Here is a 24,285-nt window from a genome sequence, read left to right on the forward strand (position 1 = left end):
TAGTCCTAAATTGGATAACCTTATCTCTCTAAGAAATGAATTCTCTAAGGCATTAATTCTAAGGAGAAACATCACCTGAAGAGCAAATACATCATCTCACTAGCATGATCCAATGAACTGAGGCAACCATGAATGATAGCAACAGATTCATACAAAGTTTGAACTTGGTTTTGGTTGATATATTTCAGATTGTAACCAACCGATTACAAACCTCAAGGTGAAATTTTGCACTTGTTTGACATATTTTTGACAACCTTTGTCATTGATGTCAAAGGGGGAGTAGTGGATAGAGAAAAATGGCTATTCAGAGGAGATCATCTACTCAGGGGGACCACATATTTTTGGTAAATTTTTGGACTTCACTTTTTGGAACAGTTTTTGGATTTTTCTCATAAGTGTTGCCATCAATACCAAAGGGGAAGATTGTTGGAATTATACAATCTAATGAGAATTGATGGTGTTTTCATTGATGGAAACCTTGTGGCAACCTTCAGGCAACCTTGTGGCATTCATCGGGTAAACCATCGGCAAGAACTGGCACCTGTAGACATTTCATCGGCAATGGAAACAATGTATACTGACACCCCAGCCGATAGGAATAAACTTTTGTTTATTGTATTTAATTGTAATTATCTTTTATAAAGCTGACATGGCATATTGTAATAGACTCGTATATGTATGAGACCTTGTAAATCATTTTAAAAGAAGGATGATAAATGAGATGGAATGAGTGAATATTAAGGAAGATATATGTGAATGCATAAGATAGATTTTGTATAAGGTTTATGGTTATAGTATGAGCTTAAACTAGTATTGAATTTGACATAGTTGATGTTGATTTAGAGTAGTACATTGTATTGGATTCTCATAATCCATTTTGTAAGTCAGTGAGACTTCTATTTTGTAGATTGAGCAGTGAGCTCTAGGCAGTTGGCCTTCCTGCATGTGCAAGCAACTCATTGTAAGTAATATTTATTCATTGGCCAGTGAATGAATATTGTGGGTCAAAAATCCCATCGAGATTTTTCCCACACCAGGTTCCTCATTAAACATCTTGTTTTATGGTATATTTTCTATGATGTCTTTATTGTTCCTATTTACTGCATTAACTATTATTTACTGGTACACTATTTTGCAATGTAAAATACTTAATAAGGTTAAATATTCTGCTCACCGGTTAGGTATTGATTCACCCCCCCTCTCAGTATCTTTGGGACTGTCTTTAATCTTAACAATGAGAAAAATCCAAAAACTATTGTCCAAAAATGAAGTCCAAAACTGATCCCAAAAAAGTGTGCTCCCCCTAAGCAAGTTATTTCTTCTGTGTACATTTTACTATACTACTCCCCCTTTGGAATCAATGACAAAGGATGTCAAAAAGAGTCAAAGAATACAAAATTCTACCGCATAGATTGTAACCGGTTGTTTACAATTTAAAAGATATCCACCAAAATTAGATTGAAGCTCTGCATGAATTTATTACTATTAGAAATAATGGTTTTGGTTTGCTGGATCATGTCGGTCAAATAATGCATATGATGCTCTGTTGATCGGTCTCCTTGAATTATTGCTTTAGATAGCTCAACCCACTGAGTTATAAGGTTGTCCAATCTAGGACCAAGTTTGTTTTTCAGCTCTCGGGCCTTCATCTTTATCCTTGCTTCTTCTTTTTCCAAATTCTCAATTTTTTCCTCAAAAACTATCATTTCTTGTTCAATAACTAAGGTAAGTTTCAAAGAACCTATCATATTATCTGCTATGTCATCTATCTCTTTTTGTGTTTTCTTAATTTCCTCATCAATGTCTTTAGTTAGGTGGTGAGGCTTGCAGGATTCCTTATACAATTATTTGTATTCCAAAATTGTGGAATTAAGTACCGATAATAAGGAATCAATATGCTTAGTATAGTAATTGATAGTTCAAAGAATTCACCTTTTTCTTTATTTACCCTTTCCTTAATAGTTTCTTCATTTACCTTATCTAAAGTTAGAACATTTGAAGCAATAAATTTGGACAATGCGTCTAATTTACCCAAAGAACCATCACTATGATCTATCTTACATGCTAGTGAAATCATTTTGAAAATAGGCAATGTATCATCAATGGCCTTAAATGCTAAGGAGTTTTAATCTGTGATCCTCCATATTGAATCGAAAAGTAAATCAGTTACATTTGTAGGTCTAAAATCTACAGTGGATGTGCTAGGTTCTGTAATAACTTTCTTTTTGTCAGACACCTGACCAATTACGTTAACAATTTATTCCTTATTTCCATCAATTATTTCCTCCTTATTTACAATTGTTGTCGATTTCTCACTTTTTGTATGTACCTCTGCTTTTGTTGGTTTCTTAGTGTTAGGTTTCTTAGCTTCTGCTAGTATTTCAATGTTTTGAGAGTCAACAATGTTAACCAGTGACTCAGAGATCTCAATATTCATAGCATCAACTATCTTAACCTATAAAGTATCTTTATCCATAACAATATGTCATGCTAAAACTTTTGGGGAAAAAACATAATAACAATTTTTTTTTAAACACTTAATTACATGCAACCTACACTTAATTAGATGTGACAACTTAATGCGTTGTTCCAAATGAAATCTTAATTGATATTGAAATGGGTTTCTAAAGTGAGCGATGCATTAAAATTTAAATAGAAGTCTTAGGTTTTCAATTTTAACTCCTAAGTGATTGGATTAGATTTTACTTACGTAACCATTATGATAACTCCTATTATCGAACAGAATAAATAAATTTTATAAGGACAATATCCATTTAGATATTAAACATATTCGCTCAAAAAGCCCTTCAATTTTAATTACATTTTATAATATTTAAAAGGCCCAAATTCTACCAAATTGACATTAATACAATTTCTTGAATCAATAATTATTTATCAAATATCAAGTTTCCCCCATTCATTGATATTATAATCTCTTCATTTTTAACTTAATTAACTCTTAAATCTATTAATTCCATCTTAACACGATTTCAATGTATTATTATTAAGTAATTGAGCAATTAGAATTAAAGTCCCAAACATTATTATAATAATTAAATTATTTAATAAAAGGTTCCACTAGGGTTAAATAAGTACGCAAGATAAAGTCCATTAACTTATTTTAGAAAAGTATATTATTCCACTACAATACCCTCTCACTAAATCAATAATAATCATTCGATAACCTTCATTAATTTATTCCAACTAATGTATACCATTTGAATTTCCAAAATGTATTTTTATAACTTAAATAAGCCTTTAAATATTACTCCTCCAAACATTAAATATTAAATATTAAATATTTAATATTCAATGTTTACATTACCTCTTGGTTTAAATTTAAGCATGAAACTTTATAAAATTCCCATCAATAAACCTTTTTAATAAATTTACTCAAAAGAGTATATTATTTCTCTATAAATGATCAATTCCCAATTTTAATTATGATCTCAATAAAAAGTCAACTAGATAAAACAATGTCTTAAATTAAATGGGACAATCCCCATTTTAAATTTTAAAAACAATCTTTTCCCTCCCCTTTTATTTAAAATTCCGAGCCCCTCCCTTATTATTTTATTCTCTTATTAAAAGAACCTATGGGTATAACCCTATTTAGGGTTCCCCTTTCTTTTAAAAAAAAGAGAACAACCTATTCTATTTCCTCTTGTTTTTTTTCTATATTACCTTTCCCCTAACCGTAGGTCGGATTAGGATTCCACCATGAAATATTTTCATGGTGGATGAATTTTTGATGTTGCAGGTATGAGAAAAGTCAACGAGGAGGTACACAGAGGGGTTCACGCCATGGCAGAGGAGGTCATGCCATGGCAGTACAAAGCTACGCCAGAGCTCATGGGGTTAATAGGAGGAAGGGGCGGCCGGGGGTTTGGTGACCGCAAAGCCACCAATGGGTCACCCCACTGGGTGGGTCATGGCAAATATAGTGGCGCGACCCACTATGGGGGTCATGGCCCGCATAGGGGGTGCGGCCCACACAGTGGCCTGCAGACCATTGTGTGGTCACGGCCCGCGGGGCTCCTCGACCCTATCTACTATGCCAAACCTAAATTTTACTTGCAAATTTTTTTTTATTATTATTTTTTTTTAAAAGGCAGTTTTTATTATAATATATAATACACATATATATTCAATCAAAAGACTTAAGTAGAGTTTAGGGAATAAATTCCAAAAGTATGTATATTTTATATACATTTACATATATGTATATATTTATATGTATTTATATAAATGTATATATATATATATATATATATATATATATATATATATATATATATATATATATATATATATATATATATATATATATATATATATATATATATTTATTTATTTATATATTCTTATGCACATTATATTTATATTCAGATTTAAATATGCTGATTTGTTAAACCAAAGTATAAAATGTTGCAATGTATTTGCATAGGTTAAATAATTTGTTCTTTTCAATCAGAATACTAAATGTTATAAATATTTCTATACAGTTTTAAATGATGCTATCATTTTAGTCAAAATATTAATGTATGTAAAATCCTGATTTAAATGCATATGAACTGCTCCTTTTTTTTTAAACTAGATGCAACAAATGTCTTGTTAGATTTACCCCTTTAACAGTAGATTATATTGATGGCACATAATGGGTATTTACACTATAAAACTTACACGTATAATTTAAATATTTAAATCTGCACTATTAGTTTCTCTTACACTAACTTAGAATGGGTATGATAAACAAACATAATAGAATAAATCTTGTTTTCTTTTAGTAACATATAGTTTCCTATTTGGTTTAAAATAATAATATCTAGATTTACAATATTTTCTACTTCTACCTGTATTTTTAAATTAGGAAATATAGTAGTAATAATTTTATTTATAGTTGCAACTAACTTTTCTTTAAAATCTATTAAATCAACAACAGCAAGGACCAAACTTCTAGAAGATTCAAATCTAGCATTTGCATTTTTAACACTTATAACTTTTTGCAAATTAACATAAAAATGAAACTACTTAAATATACAACTATTTTTCTTTCCATCTCCAGCATGAATATTATTCATTACCTAATAAACAAAAGTAGATTTCTTTCCATTTTTTTTTTTAAGCAATAAATAAATACAAGGAAATAATCCCAAAAGTCTTTCTCTTCTCTTTATTTCTTTGAATTAACTAGTCAAGATAAATACATTTCTTACATCATGATTTCTTTTATACAAATAGGTAAATAACAAAATCAAGCCTCTCATTTCTACTAAATGAGGGCTTGCCAAATACATGCTCTTTTTGTAACTAAATATAATAAGAAATAGGATCATCTCAAAGCTTTCCCTTCTAAATGTTTTACCCAAGCCAAATCTTTTCCTAAGCAACCTGTAATAAAAACTTTAGGGTTGTGACCATGGAGGCTCACCTCCCAACCTAGGCTTACTAGAAGCCACCCCCGAGCTAGGAGAATCAAGCCTAGATGGGAAACACACATTCAAACACATATAAGCAAGAAACTCATAACATTCACACTCCCAACCCAAGGCTAAACAACATCACATATGTGACTTTTCGAGTGGGGTGAAGGTGGACTATGTACCTTGAGGAGAATTCTACAAGTAGAGAATATAATGCCATAAAAAGGCTACAAATAAACACATCCACAAGTTCCAAACTTGTCCCTATAACCCCTTATGTACCCCAACGGATGCAAGCCAAGAAAATTCCCCTTATGACCCCCATTGCATAAACAAATCACAATGCAGCAAGGGTCACAAAAATGCCTTGTGATTCACTCTCTTCCAAAGAGAGCCTCTCACTCATAGGTTGTCAAACAACCCTTCACCCTAACACCACTCTACCCTCCCAAGGGTTAGTTTGGCCTTGAAAACTTCCAAAAAAAAAACTCAAGGAAATACAATAACAAGAAGAAGGAAAACTCATAGGGAAGAACTTAAACAATCTTCCCACACACAAAGTAACCACATTGAAATCATCTATAACACCCCTACCCTAGTCCTCTTTGTAAAACCATTTTGACCGTGGTTGACTTTTTTTTATGTGGCAATCTTGAATGGTTGAATTACCATGAGGTAATGTTGTAGTCAGATATTATGATTATTGTGTATACCTATTAATGTGCTTTCGCATCGATTCTTATGTAAGTCTAATTGTTCTTCTGATTCTTGTTATTAATCTCGAGCTAATATCTTCATTTAATTATGTATATATGTATGCATGTGTGACTCTTGGTTGCAGGAGATTCCAGGTACAATACCGCCTAGGTGCGAGGTTCATCTACACCTAAATTATAGGGTTGAGTATACCTCTTTCATTCTTAGAATTTGGGTTAGGTGGTCATAAAACCCTCAGTTTACCCTAGTCATGCTCAAGTAAGCATCATCTGTGATCTGTCTGTTTCCCTTTTTCATATAGGTTTGTGGGTCGGGTAATTGGTTGGCTTACTTGGTTTGTGTGCTTGGCGTGTGGTTAATGGAGTATTTAACCCTAAGTATTTATTTTGATTTAATGTGTTCATTTACACATTAGTAATTAACGAATTAAAATAAATAGATTTCTTTTATGTGATTAATCGTTAATTAAAAAGATCGCTCTATTTATGTTTGTAGCAAGTTTAATTTAATGGATAATTTTAAATAACAAATTTATTCAATTTATGTATTTTAAAAGAAGAAAGATTTAAATTTATTTGAAAAAGGAATAATTTAATCTCTTTTTCTTTTTGGAATAGAAAGATTAATTTTAATTATTTAAGAAAATCAATTTTGACTAGAAAAGTGAGTTTTATTCATATTTATTTTATATAGTGTGTAAGATTAATTTTGAGAATTTAATTTAATTAAAAATATTTTACCCTCATTAATATTGTGAAATGCAACTATTAGCTTTGTTAATTAAAAAAAATTAAATAAGGGAGAAAAACATTTCTTTGAATTAACTAAATTTATAATCTCAATGTATAAACAAATTCAACTATGAGATAATTCCATAAACTTAATTAATTAATTAATTAAATTAAATTGCAAGCTACATGATATTAGAAATATATTTTTATTTTAAATTTTAGTGGAAATAAATTCGATTAATTCTATTTATTGTTCCTAGAATTTTAAATAAATAAATAAATAAATAAAAGAAAAAGTTAAAAAAAACGAATAAAAGAGTTAATTGGAATTAAAGTACTATTTTAATTCTTTATTTAGAAAATTAATTAATTGGCATGAGAAAAGAAAAGAAAGAATAATGATTTTTAATTATTGCATGTTAGCTTGTCTTATGTTATAAAATTAGAAAATAAAATAAAATTACTTTTATTCTAAATTTAGGTTTTTGAGAAAAAGCTATTGAACCTAGAATTTTAGTTTAAATAGGGAATAGGTCTTTATTTTAGATAGACAAGAAACAGGTCAGTAATTTAGGAAAAGAAATTTACTAGAAGCTTATTGAAAAGATTAGGGCTCTTCTATAGATTTCTTCCAGGAAAGCTATACCAGGTTGGGTGGCTTCTTTGATTTGTTGGTTTTTAAGAAAATAATTCTATTTTTCTCTGAATGGTGTGTGTGTAAATTATTTGTCAGATCCAAAACCTTCTTTTGGTTAATTTAGGTTTTGATTTAAAATTCTTGCCTGATGTTAATTTTCTAGTTAATGGAAGTAGTTTAATTTTGAGAAAATTGGGAAAATTATTCTCTCTTGTTTGATTTGTTCTGATAGTCCTTTAAATAAATCTCCATGAATTTAGTTGATTTCTTTAGAAATAAATTTAATTGTGAATTAAATTTATTGATTTATTTAAATTAAATAAAAAAAAAAGTAATTGAAATAAAATTTTGTGAATGAATTTTATTAAGTTTGGAATTTTATTTCTATGTAAATTTTGTAAAAGGGGTTTTAATGAATTTGGAAATTATTTACATGTTTTAAATAAAATAAATAATTAAAAATAAAAAGTAAAATAAAATAATAAATAATATATATATTTATATATTAGATGTGTGTTTTTTTTTCATTATGGTGGGTATTATATTATTTTACTATTATTTAAATACTGGTTATGAGTTGATATATATATTTGTAATATAATTATAAAGTATATTATATATATATACGATGTATATATATAGGTATGCGTACAATTATATTATAGTTATAAAATCAATTTATAGTTTGAAAGTTTTCAGAAAAGCTTATAACTTTTATAATTGATAATTATGTTAAAATGAATTAGGGGAATTATTTCTATCAGATCTTATTTAACTTATTGGACAAATGGCAAGTTGATTTCTTTGTATTAAATAGTTATACTTTCTTATTGTCTGGAAAATCTTTGATTTCAAGTTATTTATGCTCTTCGTTGTTTTAAGAAAAGATTACATTTATTAGTATCTTGTGTAAATGGTGTTTGCAGTCAAGCTTAATTTCATTGCAATTCTGGTTGAGTTGTCATTGTGTCCCATGTTGGTATTTTGTTTGGACCCTGTCATTCGATGATTTGGGGTACCTGTTTATGTCTTCGGTTTCTAGTTTGATTGTTGCCTTGTGATGGTGTTTTAACTAGTCTTGTTTTATATGCAAGTGTCAAGTGTTGATTTGTGGTTGACCATAGCGAGTCAGGTCTCTAGTTAGAGTATTATTGGGCAGTGGACCTTGTATCAGCTTAAATGTGTTCAATTGGATCTGTTTCTATTTAGGGATCATTTATGTAATTATTGATCGATTTGGTCAGTTGTTTATTGGTATGATTTGCCTCGATGGAAGGAATGTAAATGATGTGGAACTTATGTACCCTTAACTAATTTAAATGAACAGAGGGGTCTTGTAGTTGAGCAGACCCAGAGATGTAGCCCTCTAGGGGTGAACTCCGAGATCACTTTGGTGTTATGTGTTTCTTTTATACTTATGTTTTCTTTTTCAGTTTTAGCATGCATGAATGGCATTATGTTAGAATGTATGAAGTGGATTAGAAGAAATTAATTGTAAATGCATGTCTTTTAAATGCAGTAAATTGGATCATGAAAGAATGTAGTTTGGAATAATGGAATATATTTAGGAAATTAAGTATGCATTGAAAGATCTCATTAGTTATGGTGAAATTCAAGTGTGTTATTAATTAGATGCATGACTTAAATTTTAAAAAGAAAAATAGGAATAAAAGGTTTGATTAAATTGTAATTCTAATGGATGAACTTCATTTGGTTTATTTACATTTTCAATCTTAATAAATGAACTTCATCATATTAGCTATATTTTGACCTTAATGGATGTATTCATATGTTACCTATGATTTTGTCTTAATAAAAAAAATTATTCCTTGTATAAGTATTATCTTGTCATTAAGTTAATCAGCTTAATTGTTTTAGTTGTCATGACTTAAGTTAAGTGTGGAATGAAGTAACCATGTTGGGAAACTCTTTAGGTGTTAGTTGATGTCTTCCACTATATAATTTGTTCTTTGATATCTCGTTGTATCATTAGGTTGTATTTAACTTTATAAAAAAAAATTATTGCATGCCATTCGTATGTTTTAGCTTAATTCGTTCGGGGTTTCTTGATAGGGCATTACATTTGGTATCAGAGCCAAGTTGGAAACACTGGAATCTCTAGTTTCACTTGTGTCCTTGGTTGGTGTGTGGTGTATTGACCTTATGTGTATTGTTTTCCTCCTTGCTATATGAATGTGATTGAGAAAACCTTAACTTGTGTGTGATGTATGTGTTAACACCTTGTATTCACCTTGTTGATGTGGGTGCTTTGGAGTGATTGTATGTGCTTTATCTTCTTATTGAGGTCTTGGTTTACAATTTCTCTTATTCTGAAGGAGAGTCGTATGTACCTTCCTTATTGATTGTTGTACTCTTTTAACTAGTCCATTTGTGTTGGTTAGTGTTGTCTCGAATCTAAAAGTATGAAATGTGCATGTTTAAGAGTATGATCTAGTTTAGTGTTGTCCACTTGAAGGACCTGTATGGTAAATATTGAATGTTTATTTTGTAGTAAAATGAATGATTATCATCCTTCATCTTTTCTCTCTCTCTCTCTCTCTCTAAATTAAATATTTTTGTTATATGTGTATTTATCTCTTATGTGAGTTTTCTTATTGCAAGAGAAAGATTGCATTTTCTTGAGCCCTTGTGTGTGCCTTATAACGTTTATGTGGTTTTAGATTATAAAAGGGCTTTGGTTTGAAAGTTCATATTGGATATTGAGAAAAAAATTGTATGTTTACATTAAAGAATTGTCCATGTGTTTCGTAGGAGTAATGTAATTAAATTCTATCTTAATTAAGGTGCATTAATATGTAAATAGTTGGTTTTGTGAAACTGATTTGGACATAAAAGAAGTATCAAAAGGGAACATGTTATAGTAGCTTCGAGAGTGTATTAATGTAATTCTATTAAAGAGTGTATTGATTCAAATAGAGTGTTTATAAAACATGTGAAATTGTGTTTTTTTGCATTTTTGGCTTTTTATGGAAAGATGAAAGTCTTAAGCTTTAGAAAGAAATTCGCATAGTTAATAATGTGGTTGTGAATGCTTAATGGATTTAGAAAAGATATCGGAATGATGTAACTTCCTTATGTAATGGTGAATTGTTAAGAATTTTAGTACTTGTACCTAGAATATTCTTGATTCAATGATTCATGTGGAAAACATAGGTAAAACCTATCTTGAGTAGATGATAGTGTATTGAACAGTACCCCCCATAAATGTCACTAAACCAGTAATAGTGCTTTCCTTGTGTATTGTAAGAAACCTATGCTTGCTATGTGTGCCCATGAGATGGTGAAGTAATCAACCATGGAGGATATGTTTGTTTATGAGTATGGGGAACCATACTATTTATGTGATGTTGCTTGTTTGTTTCCTTACTGACAGCCAACCTGTGATATTGTAGATAAGTCAGTATGTGTAGGGGTAGTATTAAAAGTCACCATTCCTTGAATATTATGGAACGGCGTATGAGTAATATCAACGCGAAATGACCTTTAGCTTTTCTATTTCGAGGAAAACTATAGTTTTTTAATGAAATTGTATTATAGGTGTACTCAATACTTTCCCTTGTGATGAACCGATTTATAAGGTTCATGTGTGCCAGCCTATTCCTATCCTTATTTGAGCATATTGATGTTAGTTCTTGAGCAGAATGATGGTTTTATTGGAGGATATTTTTCCTTGTCTTCGTGAAAGGTATGTTATTTTGCCTTGTCTTCATGAAAGGTATGATATTTTGCCTTGTCTTCATGAAAGGTATGTTATTTTGCCCTGTCTTCATGAAAGGTATGTTATTTTTCCTTGTCTCCATGAAAGGTATGTTATTTTTCACATGAGCTACCAATTGTCTAGCATTGGTAGATGTGTGGGTGGACCTTAGCCATGTATACCTCTGGCTTACGATGAGTATCCTGAGAGATACGTCACTATGCGGGGTGTGACCTGCGTGTGCCCTTTTTCACGAGGTACATTGCCATGCGAGATACGTCCATTGTGTGTCCTTGCCACTTGGAGTATTGCCATGCTGTGTTGAGACACGATGCAGAGTGTGACCTATGCATGCCCTTTTTCTGCGAGGTACATTGCCATGCAGGATACATCCATTATGTGTCCTTGCCACTTGGAGTCTTGCTATGCCATGCTGAGACACGATGCGAGATGTAGTAGACATTTCCATGTGGCCTACTGATAGTTTTTAGGGTAGAGTCATGCCGCGTGACGACGTGATGCGGGGTGATGTCGAGGTGCCCACCGCCATGCCATGTAGGTAGTGTGACTATGTCGCACCACATGATGAGCTACTGTGCTAGCTACATGATTGTTCCTTCCTTCCTCATTGGTGACTAGATTCTAGTCACATAGTGATGTTATGTGCAATTGTGATATTTTTCTTTTAATTTTATTTCCTTGTGGGCTAGAAATTTATTTTATTTTGACTTTGAAGGTTTAGCCACAATCTTGTGATCTTTTACATACTAGATTTGGTGTTGCAAATTCTGGATTATTTTCTTGCCTTATTGTTGGAATTGGTCATTTAATATCTTTATTCTTCTGTACTTTGGTGGCTAAACTAGTTTATCCTTATTGTTCTTGTATGCTGCTCTTATGTTAAAATGTGAAATTCCTATCCAAGTACATATGAGACGGTCTTGGTTGAGTGTGTATGAGGAAGCAGATGTAAGGAACCTTGAGGATGGGGGTATGTGAGGCTATGAAATAGCTAGTATCCACTACATACCTATGAGTGGTGACTATCTCTCGGAGGCTAACCAGCTTACTCAACAAGGGATGTTCACGAAGGTCTTGTATGGAAGGTCGCACCACTATGGTGTACCCTAGCACCATCAAGCATTTGAGTGAGATATTGGATTTATATGATCATATTATTGTTATAAGATCAGGCACAAAGATGCTGATCGTGTATGTTATCTTTGACCAAGCATTAGACATGCTCACATGTGGCATTTTGTATTCTGCATTCCAATTATGTGGATGATTATTATGCGTAATCATGGAGTAAATTGTGTTAACTTGTCACTATGTTATGGGACATAGTCTCTGGAAAGATTTTTATATGCCTGGCAAGTCTAAACAATTGAGTTATTTATGTTGCTCTTATTTCATGAAAGTTAACTTGGTTGGAGAATTTGATATTTGAAGCTAGTTCTATGCGATAAAGTTTTATGAAAAAGATGGATTGGTAAAGGAAATTGATCATGATTGCATGTTTTCTTGTCATGTTTGATAGATGAGTACAGTAATTGTTGCTTACCTCTTTTGGATTTTTGGTGTAACGAAATGAAAAAAAAAATCTTGTTCTTTGCTATGATTGTGGATAATTCCTAGAATATTTTTAAAAAGTGAATGGTTTTAGATGTATCTTGTCAATGGATAATGACATTCGTAGAGGATTTAGCAATAATGTTTCAATTGTTGAGAAAATATTTATACGTGCAAATTAATAGTTGGTAAATGAGTTTCAGGGCTAATACATGTTGCATGATTTTCGCTTAGCCTTACGACTTCTAGGAGTAAGTCGGAGCCTAGGGGGGGCGGGTGTAATACCCCTACCCTAGTCCGCTTTGTAAAACTATTTTGACCTTGGTTGACTTTTTTTTATGTGGCAATCTTGAATGGTTGAATTACCATGAGGTAATGTTGTAGTCAAATATTATGATTATTGTGCATACCTATTAATGTGCTTTCTCATCAATTCTTATGTAAGTCTAATTGTTCTTCTAATTCTTATTATTAATCTTGAGCTAATATCTTCATTTAAGTATGTATATATGTATGCATGTGTGATTCTTGGTTGTGGGAGATTGCAAGTACAATACCGCCTAGGTGCGAGGTTCATCTTCACCTAAATTAAAGGGTTGAGTATACCTCTTTTGTTCTTAGAATTTGGGTTAGGTGGTCATAAAACCCTCAGTTTACCCTAGTCTTGCTCAAGTTTCATCTATGATCCGTCTATTTCCCTTTTTCATTTGGGTTTGTGGGTCGGGTAATTGGTTGGCTTACTCGGTTTGTGTGCTTGGCGTGTGGTTAATGTAGTATATAACCCTAAGTATTTATTTTGATTTAATGTGTTCATTTACGCATTAGTAATTAAGGAATTAAAATAAATAGGTTTCTTTTATGTGATTAATCATTAATTAAAAAGATCGCTCTATTTATGTTTGTAGCGAGTTTAATTTAATGGATAATTTTAAATAACGAATTTATTCAGTTTATGCATTTTAAAAAAAGAAAGATTTAAATTTATTTGAAATAGAAATAATTTAATCTCTTTTGCTTTTTGGAATACAAAGATTAATTTTAATTATTTAAGAAAATCAGTTTTGATTAGAAAATTGAGTTTTATTCATATTTATTTTATATAGTGTGTAAGATTAATTTTGAGAATTTAATTTAATTAATAATATTTTACCCTCATTAATATTGTGAAATGCAACTATTAGCTTTGTTAATTAAAAAAAAATTAGCTAAGGGAGAAAAACATTTCTTTGAATTAACTAAATTTATAATCTGAATGTATAAACAAATTCAACTATGAGATAATTCCATAAACTTAATTAATTAATTAATTAAATTAAGTTGCTAGCTGCATGATATTAGAAATATATTTTTATTTTCAATTTTAGTGGAAATAAATTCGATTAATTCTATTTATTGTTCCTATAATTTTAAATAAACAAATAAATAACAGAAAAAATTAAAAAAAAAATGAATAAAAGAATTAATTGGAATTAAAGTATTGTTTTAATTCTTTATTTAGAAAATTAATTAATTTGCATGAGAAAAGAAAAGAAAGAATAATGATTTTTAATTATTGCATGCTAGCTTGTCTTTTGTTATAAAATTAGAAAATAAAATAAAATTACTTTTATTCTAAATTTAGGTTTTTTAGAAAAAGCTATTGAACCTAGAATTTTAGTTTAAATAGAGAATAGGTCTTTATTTTAGATAGATAGGAAATAGGTCAGGAATTTGGGAGAAGAAATTTACTAGAAGCTTATTGAAAAGATTAAGGCTTTTCTACAGATTTATTCCAGGAAAGCTATACCAGGTTGGGTGGCTTCTTTGATTTGTTAGTTTTTAAGAAAATAATTCTATTTTTCTCTAAATGGTGTGTGTGTAAATTATTTGTCAGATCCAAAACCTTCTTCTGGTTAATTCAGGTTTTGATTTAAAATTCTTACCTGATGTTAATTTTCTAGTTAATGGGAGTAGTTTAATTTTGAGAAAATTGGGAAAATTATTCTCTCTTGTTTGATTTGTTCTAATAGTCCTTTAAATAAATCTCCGTGAAATTAGTTGATTTCTTTAGAAATAAATTTAATTGTGAATTAAATTTATTGGTTTATTTAATTTAAACAAAAAAAAAAAATTAACTGAAATAAAATTTTGTGAATGAATTTTATTAAGTTGGGAATTTTATTTCTATGTAAATTTTGTAAAAGGGGTTTTAATGAATTTGGAAATTATTTACATGTTTTAAATAAAATAAAAAATTAAAAATAAAAAATAAAATAAAATAATAAATAATATATATATTTATATATTAGATGTGTGTTTTTTTTTCATTATGGTGGGTATTATATTATTTTACTATTATTTAAATACTTGTTATGAGTTGATATATATATATTTGTAATATAATTATAAAGTATATTATATATATACAATGTATATATATATATATAGGTATGCATACAATTATATTATAGTTATAAAATCAATTTATAGTTTGAAAGTTTTCAGAAAAGCTTATAACTTTTATAATTGATAATTATGTTAAAATGCATTAGGGGAATTATTTCTATTAGATCTTATTTAACTTATTGGACAAATGGCAAGTTGATTTCATTGTATCAAATAGTTGTACTTTTTATTGTTTGGAAAATTTTTGATTTCAAGTTATTTATGCTCTTCATTCTTTTAAGAAAACATTACATTTATTAGTATATTGTGTAAATGGTGTTTGCAGTCAGGCTTAATTTCATTGCAATTCTGGTTGAGTTGTCATTGTGTCCCATGTTGATATTTTTGTTTGGACCCTTTCATTGGATGATTTGGGGTACCTGCTTATGTCTCCGGTTTCTAGTTTGATTGTTGCCTTGTGATGGTGTTTTAACTAGTCTTGTTCTATATGCAAGTGTCAAGTGTTGATTAGTGGTTGACCATTGCGGGTCAAGCCTCTAGTTAGAGTATTATCGGGCAGTGGACCTTGTATCAGCTTAAATGTGTTCAATTGGATCCGTTTCTATTTAGGGATCATTTATGTAATTATTGATCAATGTGGTCGGTTGTTTATTGGTATGATTCACCTCGATGGCAGGAATGTAAATGATGTGGAACTTATGTACCCTTAACTAATTTAAATTAACAGAGGGGTCTTGCAGTTGAGCAGACTCGGTGATGTAGCCCTCTAAGGGTGAAGTCCGAGATCACTTTGGTGTTATGTGTTGCTTTTGTACTTATGTTTTCTTTTTCAGTTTTAGCATGCATGAATGGCATTATGTTAGAATGTATGAAGTGGATTAGATGAAATTAATTGTAAATGCATGTCTTTTAAATGCAGTAAATTGGATCATGAAAGAATGTAGTTTGGAATAATGGAATATACTTAGGAAATTAAGTATACATTGAAAGATCTCATTAGTTATGGTGAAATTCAAGTGTGTTATTAATTAGATGCATGACTTAAATTTTAATAAGAAAAATAGGAATGAAAGGTCTGATTAAATTGTAATTCTAATGGATGAATTTCATTTGGTTTATTTACATTTTCAATTTTAATAAATGAACTTCGTCATATTAGCTATATTTTGACCTTAATGGATGTATTCATATGTTACCTACGATTTAGTCTTAATGAAAAAAATTATTCCTTGTATAAGTATTATCTTGTCATTAAGTTAATCAGCTTAATTGTTTTAGTTGTCATGACTTAAGTTAAGTGTGGAATGAAGTAACCACGTTGGGAAACTCTTTAGGTGTTAGTTGATGTCTTCCACTATATAATTTGTTCTTTGATATCTCATTGTATCATTAGGCTGTTTTTAACTTTTAAAAAAAAAATTATTGCACTCCATTCGTGTGTTTTGGCTTAATCCCTTCGAGGTTTGCTAGTGGGGCATTACATTTGATATCAGAGCCAAGTTGGAAACACTGGGATCTCTAGCTTCACTTGTGCCCTTGGTTGGTGTGCGGTGTATTGACCTTATTTGTATGCTTGTCCTCCTTGTTGTATGAGTGTGATTGAGCAAACCTTAACTTGTGTGTAATGTATGTGTTAACACCTTGTTTTCACCTTCTTGATGTGGGTGCTTTGGAGTGATTGTATCTACTTTATCTTCTTATTGAGGTCTTGGTTTACAATTTCTCTTATTCTGAAGGAGAGTCGTATGTACCTTCCTTATTGATTGTTGTACTCTTTTGACTAATCCATTTGGGTTGGTTTGTGTTGTTTCGAATCTAGAAGTATGAAATGTGCATGTTTAAGAGTATGATCTATTTAGTGTTGTCCACTTGAAGGACTTGTATGGTAAATATTGAATGTTTATTTAGTAGTAAAATGAATGATTATCATCCTTCATCTTTTCTCTCTCTCTCTCTCTATAAATTAAATATTTTGGTTATATGTGTATTTATCTCTTATGTGAGTTTTCTTATTGCAAGAGAAAGATTGCATTTTCTTGAGCCCTTGTGTGAGCCTTATAACATTTATGTGGTTTTAGATTATAAAAGGGATTTGGTTTGAAATTTCATATTGGATATTGAGAAAAAAATTGTATGTTTACATTAAAGAATTTTCCATGTGTTTTGTAGGAGTAATGTAATTAAATTCTATCTTAATTAAGGTGCATTAATATGTAAATAGTTGATTTTGTGAAACTGCTTTGGTTGTAAAAGAAGTATCAAAAGGGAACATGCTAGAGTATCTTTAAGAGTGTATTAATGTAATTCTATTAAAGAGTGTATTGATTCAAATAGAGTGTTTATAAAACATGTGAAATTGTATTTTTTTGCCTTTTTGGCTTTTTATGGAAAGATGAAACTCTTACGCTTTAGAAAGAAATTTGCATAGTTAATAATGTGGTTGTGAATGCTTAATGGATTTAGAAAAGATATCAGAATGATGTAACTTCCTTATGTAATGGTGAATTGTTAAGAATTTCAGTACTTGTATCTAGAATAATCTTGATTCAGTGATTCATGTGGAAAGCATAGGTAAAACTTGTCTTGAGTAGATGATAGTGTATTGAAAAGTACCCCCGTAAATGTGACTAAACCAGTAATAGTGATTTCCTTTTGTATTGTAAGAAACCCATGCTTGCTATGTGTGCCCATGAGATGGTGAAGTAATCAACCATGGAGGATATGTTTGTTTATGAGTATGGGAACCATACTATTTATGTGATGTTGCTTGTTTGTTTCCTTACTGACAGCCAACCTGTGAGATTGTAGATAAGTCAGTATGTGTAGGGGTAGTATTACAAGTCACCATTCCTTGAATAGTATGGAATGATGCATGAGTAATATCGACATGAAGCGACCTTTAGCCTCTCTATTTTGAGGAAAAATATAGTTTTGTAATGAAACTGTATTATAGGTGTACTTAATACTTTCCCTTGTGATGAACCGATTTATAAGGTTCATGTGTGCTAACCTATTCCTATCCTTATTTGAGCATATTGATGTCAGTTCTTGAGCAGAATGATGGTTTTATTGGATGATATTTTGCCTTGTGTTCATGAAAGGTATCTTATTTTGCCTTGTCTTCATGAAAGGTATCATATTTTGCCTTGTCTTCATGAAAGGTATGTTATTTTGCCTTGTCTTCATGAAAGGTATGTTATTTTGCCATGTCTCCATGAAAGGTATGTTATTTTTCACATGAGTTGCCAATTGTCCAGCGTTGGTAGACATGTGGGTGGACCTTAGCCATGTATACCTCTTGCTTACGGTGAGTATCTCGAGAGGTACATCACTATGCAGGGTGTGACCTGCGTGTGCCCTTTTTCACGAGGTATATTTCCAAGCGAGATATGCCCATTGTGTGTCCTTGCCACTTCGAGTATAGCTATGCCATGTTGAGACATGATGCAAAGTGTGACCTGTGCATGCCCTTTTTTCACAAGGTACATTTCCATGCTAGATACATCCATTATGTGTCCTTGCCACTTGGAGTATTGCTATGCCGTGCTGAGACACGATGCGAGATGTAGTAGACATTTTCATGCAGCCTACTGACAGTTTTTAGGGTAGAGCCATACCACGTGACGACCTGATGTGGGGTGATGTCAAGGTGCACACTGCCATGCCATGTGGGTAGTGTGACTATGTCGCACCACATGATGAGCTACTACGCTAGCTAGACGATTGTTCCTTCCTTCCTTGTTGGTGACTAGATTCTAGTCACATAGTGATGTTATGTGCAATTGTGATATTTTTCTTTTAATTTTATTTCGTTGTGGGCTAGCAATTTATTTTATTTTGACTTTGAAGGTTTAGCCATGATCTGGTGATCTTTTGCATACTAGATTTGGTGTTGCAAATTTTAGATTATTTTCTTGCATTATTGTTGGAACTAATGATTTATTATCTTTATTCTTCTGTAGTTTGGTGGCTAAACTAGTTTATCCTTATTATTTTCATATGCTGGTCTTATGTTAAAATGTGTAATTCCTCTCCATGTACATATGAGATGGTCATGGTTGAGTGTGTACGAGGAAGCAGACGTAAGGAACCTTGAGGATGGGGGTATGTGAGGCTGTGAAATAGCTAGTATCCACTACCTACCTATGAGTGGTGAATATCTCTTGGAGGCTAACCACCTTACTCAACAAGGGATGTTCACGAAGGTCTTGTATGGAAGGTCGCACCACTATGGTGTACCCTAGCACCATCAAGCCTTTGAGTGAGATATTGGATTTATATGATCATATTATTGTTCTAAGATCAGGCACAAAGATGTTGATCATGTATGTTATCTTTGACCGAGCATTAGACATGCTCACATGTGGCCTTTTGTATTGTCCATTCCAGTTATGTGGATGATTATTATGTTTAATCATGGAGTAAATTGTGTTAACTTGTCACTATGTTATGGGACATTGTCTTTGGAAAAGATTTTTATATGCCTGGCAAGTCTAAACAATTGAGTTATTTATGTTGCTCTTATTTCATGAAAGTTAACTTGGTTGGAGAATTTGATATTTGAAGCTAGTTCTATGCAATAAAGTTTTATGAAAAAGATGGATTGGTAAAGGAAATTGATCATGATTGCATGTTTTCTTGTCATGTTTGATAGATGAGTATAGTAATTGTTGCTTACCTCTTTTGGCTTTTTGGTGTCATGAAATGAAAAAAAATTCTTGTTCTTTGCTATGATTGTGGATAAATCCTAGAATATTTTTAAAAAGTGAATGGTTTAAGATGTATTTTGTCAATGGATAATGACATCCGTAGAGGATTTAGCAATAATTTTTCAATTGTTGAGAAAATATTTATATGTGCAAATTAATAATTGTTAAATGAGTTTCAGGGCTAATACATGTTGCATGATTTTCGCTTAGCCTTACGACTTCCGGGAGTAAGTCGGAGCCTTGGGGGGAGGATGTAATACCCCTACCCTAGTCCACTTTGCAAAACTATTTTGACCTTGGTTGACTTTTTTTTATGTGGCAATCTTGAGTGGTTGAATTACCATGAGGTAATGTTGTAGTCAAATATTATGATTATTGTGCATACCTGTTAATGTGCTTTTGCATCGATTCTTATGTAAGTCTAATTGTTCTTCTGATTCTTATTATTAATCTCAAGCTAATATCTTCATTTAAGTATGTATATATGTATGCATGTGTGATTCATGGTTGCGGGAGATTGCAGGTACAATACCGCCTAGGTGCGAGGTTCATCTTCACCTAAATTATAGGGTTGAGTATACCTCTTTTGTTCTTAGAATTTGGGTTAGGTGGTCATAAAACCCTCAGGTTACCCTAGTCTTGCTCAAGTAAGTTTCATCTATGATCCGTCTATTTCCCTTTTTCATTTGGGTTTGTGGGTCGGGTAATTGGTTGGCTTACTCGGTTTGTGTGCTTGGCATGTGTTTAATGTAGTATTTAACCCTAAGTATTTATTCTGATTTAATGTGTTCATTTACGCATTAGTAATTAAGGAATTAAAATAAATAGGTTTCTTTTATGTGATTAATCATTAATTAAAAAATCGCTCTATTTAAGTTTGTAGCAAGTTTAATTTAATGGATAATTTTAAATAACGAATTTATTCAATTTATGCATTTTAAAAAAAGAAAGATTTAAATTTATTTGAAATAGAAATAATTTAATCTCTTTTGCTTTTTGGAATACAAAGATTAATTTTAATTATTTAAGAAAATCAGTTTTGATTAGAAAATTGAGTTTTATTCATATATATTTTATATAGTGTGTAAGATTAATTTTGAGAATTTAATTTAATTAATAATATTTTACTCTCATTAATATTGTGAAATGCAACTATTAGCTTTGTTAATTAAAAAAAAATTAGCTAAGGGAGAAAAACATTTCTTTGAATTAACTAAATTTATAATCTCAATGTATAAACAAATTCAACTATGAGATAATTCCATAAACTTAATTAATTAATTAATTAAATTAAGTTGCAAGCTGCATGATATTAGAAATATATTTTTATTTTAAATTTTAGTGGAAATAAATTTGATTAATTCTATTTATTGTTCGTATAATTTTAAATAAATAAATAAAAGAATAAATAAATAAATAAAAGAAAAAAATTTAAAAAAATGAATAAAAGAATTAATTGGAATTAAAGTATTGTTTTAATTCTTTATTTAGAAAATTAATTAATTTGCATGAGAAAAGAAAAGAAAGAATAATGATTTTTAATTATTGCATGTTAGCTTGTCTTTTGTTATAAAATGAGAAAATAAAATAAAATTACTTTTATTCTAAATTTAGGTTTTTGAGAAAAAGCTATTGAACCTAGAATTTTAGTTTAAATTGGGAATAGGTCTTTGTCTATTAGAATTTTCGTTTAAATAGGGAATAGGTCTTTATTTTAGATAGACAAGAAACAGGTGTGGAATTTAGGAGAAGAAATTTACTGGAAGCTTATTGAAAAGATTAGGGCTCTTCTACAGATTTCTTCTAGGAAAGCTATACCAGGTTGGGTGGCTTCTTTGATTTGTTGGTTTTTAAGAAAATAATTCTATTTTTCTCTGACTGGTGTGTGTGTAAATTATTTGTCAGATCCAAAACCTTCTTCTGGTTAATTTTGGTTTTGATTTGAAATTCTTGCCTGATGTTAATTTTCTAGTTAATGGGAGTAGTTTAATTTTAAGAAAATTGGGAAAATTATTCTCTCTTGTTTGATTTGTTCCAATAGTCCTTTAAATAAATCTCCGTGAAATTAGTTTATTTCTTTAGAAATAAATTTAATTGTGAAAAATTTATCGGTTTATTTAATTTAAATTAAAAAAAAAAAAAAGTAATTGAAATAAAATTTTGTGAATGAATTTTATTAAGTTGGGAATTTTATTTCTATGTAAATTCTATAAAAGGGGTTTTAATGAATTTGGAAATTATTTACATGTTCTAAATAAAATAAATAATTAAAAAAATAAAATAAAAAATAAATAAATTATATATATATATATATTTATGTACTAGATGTGTGTTTTTTTTTCATTATGGTGGGTATTATATTATTTTACTATTATTTAAATATTGGTTATAGTTATAAAATCAGTTTATAGTTTGAATATTCAGAAAAGCTTATAACTTTTATAATTGATAATTATGTTAAAATGCATTAGGGGAATTATTTCTATCAAATCTTATTTAATTTATTGGAAAAATGGCAAGAGAATTTTTTTGTATTAAATAGTTGTACTTTCTTATTGTCTGGAAAATCTTTGATTACAAGTTATTTATGCTTTTGGTTGTTTTAAAAAAAGATTGCATGTATTAGTATCTTGTGTAAATGATGTTTACAGTCAAGCTTAATTTCACTGCAATTCTGGTTCAGTTGTCATTGTGTCCCATGTTGAGATTTTTGTTTAGACCCTATCATTGGATGATTTGGGGTACTTGTTTATGTCTCCGATTTCTAGTTTGGTTTTTGCCTTGTGATGGTGTTTTAACTAGTCTTGTTCTATATGCCAGTGTCAAGTGTTGATTTGCGGTTGACCATAGTTGGTCAGGTCTTTAGTTAGAGTATTATCAGGTAGTGGACCTTGTATCAGCTTAAATGTTTTCAATTGGATCCGTTTCTATGTAGGGATCATTTATGTAATTATTGATCGATGTGGTCAGTTGTTTATTGGTATGATTCGCCTTGATGGCAGGAATGTAAATGATGTGGAACTTATGTACCCTTAACTAATTTAAATGAACAGAGGGGTCTTGTAGTTGAGCAGACCCAGAGATGTAGCCCTCTAGGGGTGAACTCCAAGATCACTTTGGTGTTATGTGTTGCTTTTGTACTTATGTTTTCTTTTTCAGTTTTAGCATGCATGAATGGCATTATGTTAGAATGTATGAAGTGGATTAGATGAAATTAATTGTAAATGCATGTCTTTTAAATGCAGTAAATTGGATCATGAAAGAATGTAGTTTGGAATAATGGAATATATTTATCAAATTAAGTATGCATTGAAAGATCTCATTAGTTATGGTGAAATTCAAGTTTGTTATTAATTAGATGCATGACTTAAATTTTAATAAGAAAAATAGGAACAAAAGGTATGATTAAATTGTAATTCTAATGGATGAACTTCGTTTGGGTTATTTACATTTTCAATCTTAATAAATGAACTTCATCATATTAGCTATATTTTGACCTTAATGGATGTATTCATATGTTACCTATGATTTAGTCTTAATGAAAAAAATTATTCCTTGTATAAGTATTATCTTGTCATTAAGTTAATCAACTTAATTGTTTTAGTTGTCATGACTTAAGTTAAGTGTGGAATGAAGTAACCACGTTGGGAAACTCTTTAGGTGTTAGTTGATGTCTTCTGCTATATAATTTGTTCTTTGATATGTCGTTGTATCATTAGGTTGTTTTTAACTTTTAAAAAAAAAATTATTGCACTCCATTCGTGTGTTTTGGCTTAATCCCTTCGGGGTTTGTTGGCAGGGCATTACATTTGATATCAGAGCCAAGTTGGAAACACTGGGATCTCTGGCTTCACTTGTGCCTTTGGTTGGTGTGTGGTGTATTGACCTTATGTGTATGCTTGTCCTCCTTGCTGTATGAGTGTGATTGAGGAAACCTTAACTTGTGTCTAACATATGTGTTAACACCTTGTTTTCACCTTCTTGATGTGGGTGCTTTGGAGTGATTGTATGTGCTTTATCTTCTTATTGAGGTCTTGGTTTACAATTTCTCTTATTCTTAAGGAGAGTCGTATGTACCTTCCTTATTGATTGTTGTACTCTTTTGACTAATCCATTTGGGTTGGTTAGTGTTGTTTCGAATGTAAAAGTATGAAATGTGCATGTTTAAGAGTATGATCTGTTTAGTGTTGTCCACTTGAAGGACTTATATGGTAAATATTGAATGTTTATTTTGTAGTAAAATGAATGATTATCATCCTTCATCTTTTCTATCTCTCTCTCTATAAATTAAATATTTTGGTTATATGTGTATTTATCTCTTATGTGAGTTTTCTTATTGCAAGAGAAAGATTGCATTTTCTTGAGCCCTTGTGTGAGCCTTACAACATTTATG

This window comes from Cryptomeria japonica, chromosome 10, assembly GCF_030272615.1.
Source record: "Cryptomeria japonica chromosome 10, Sugi_1.0, whole genome shotgun sequence".
NCBI classification, from domain to species: domain Eukaryota; kingdom Viridiplantae; phylum Streptophyta; class Pinopsida; order Cupressales; family Cupressaceae; genus Cryptomeria; species Cryptomeria japonica.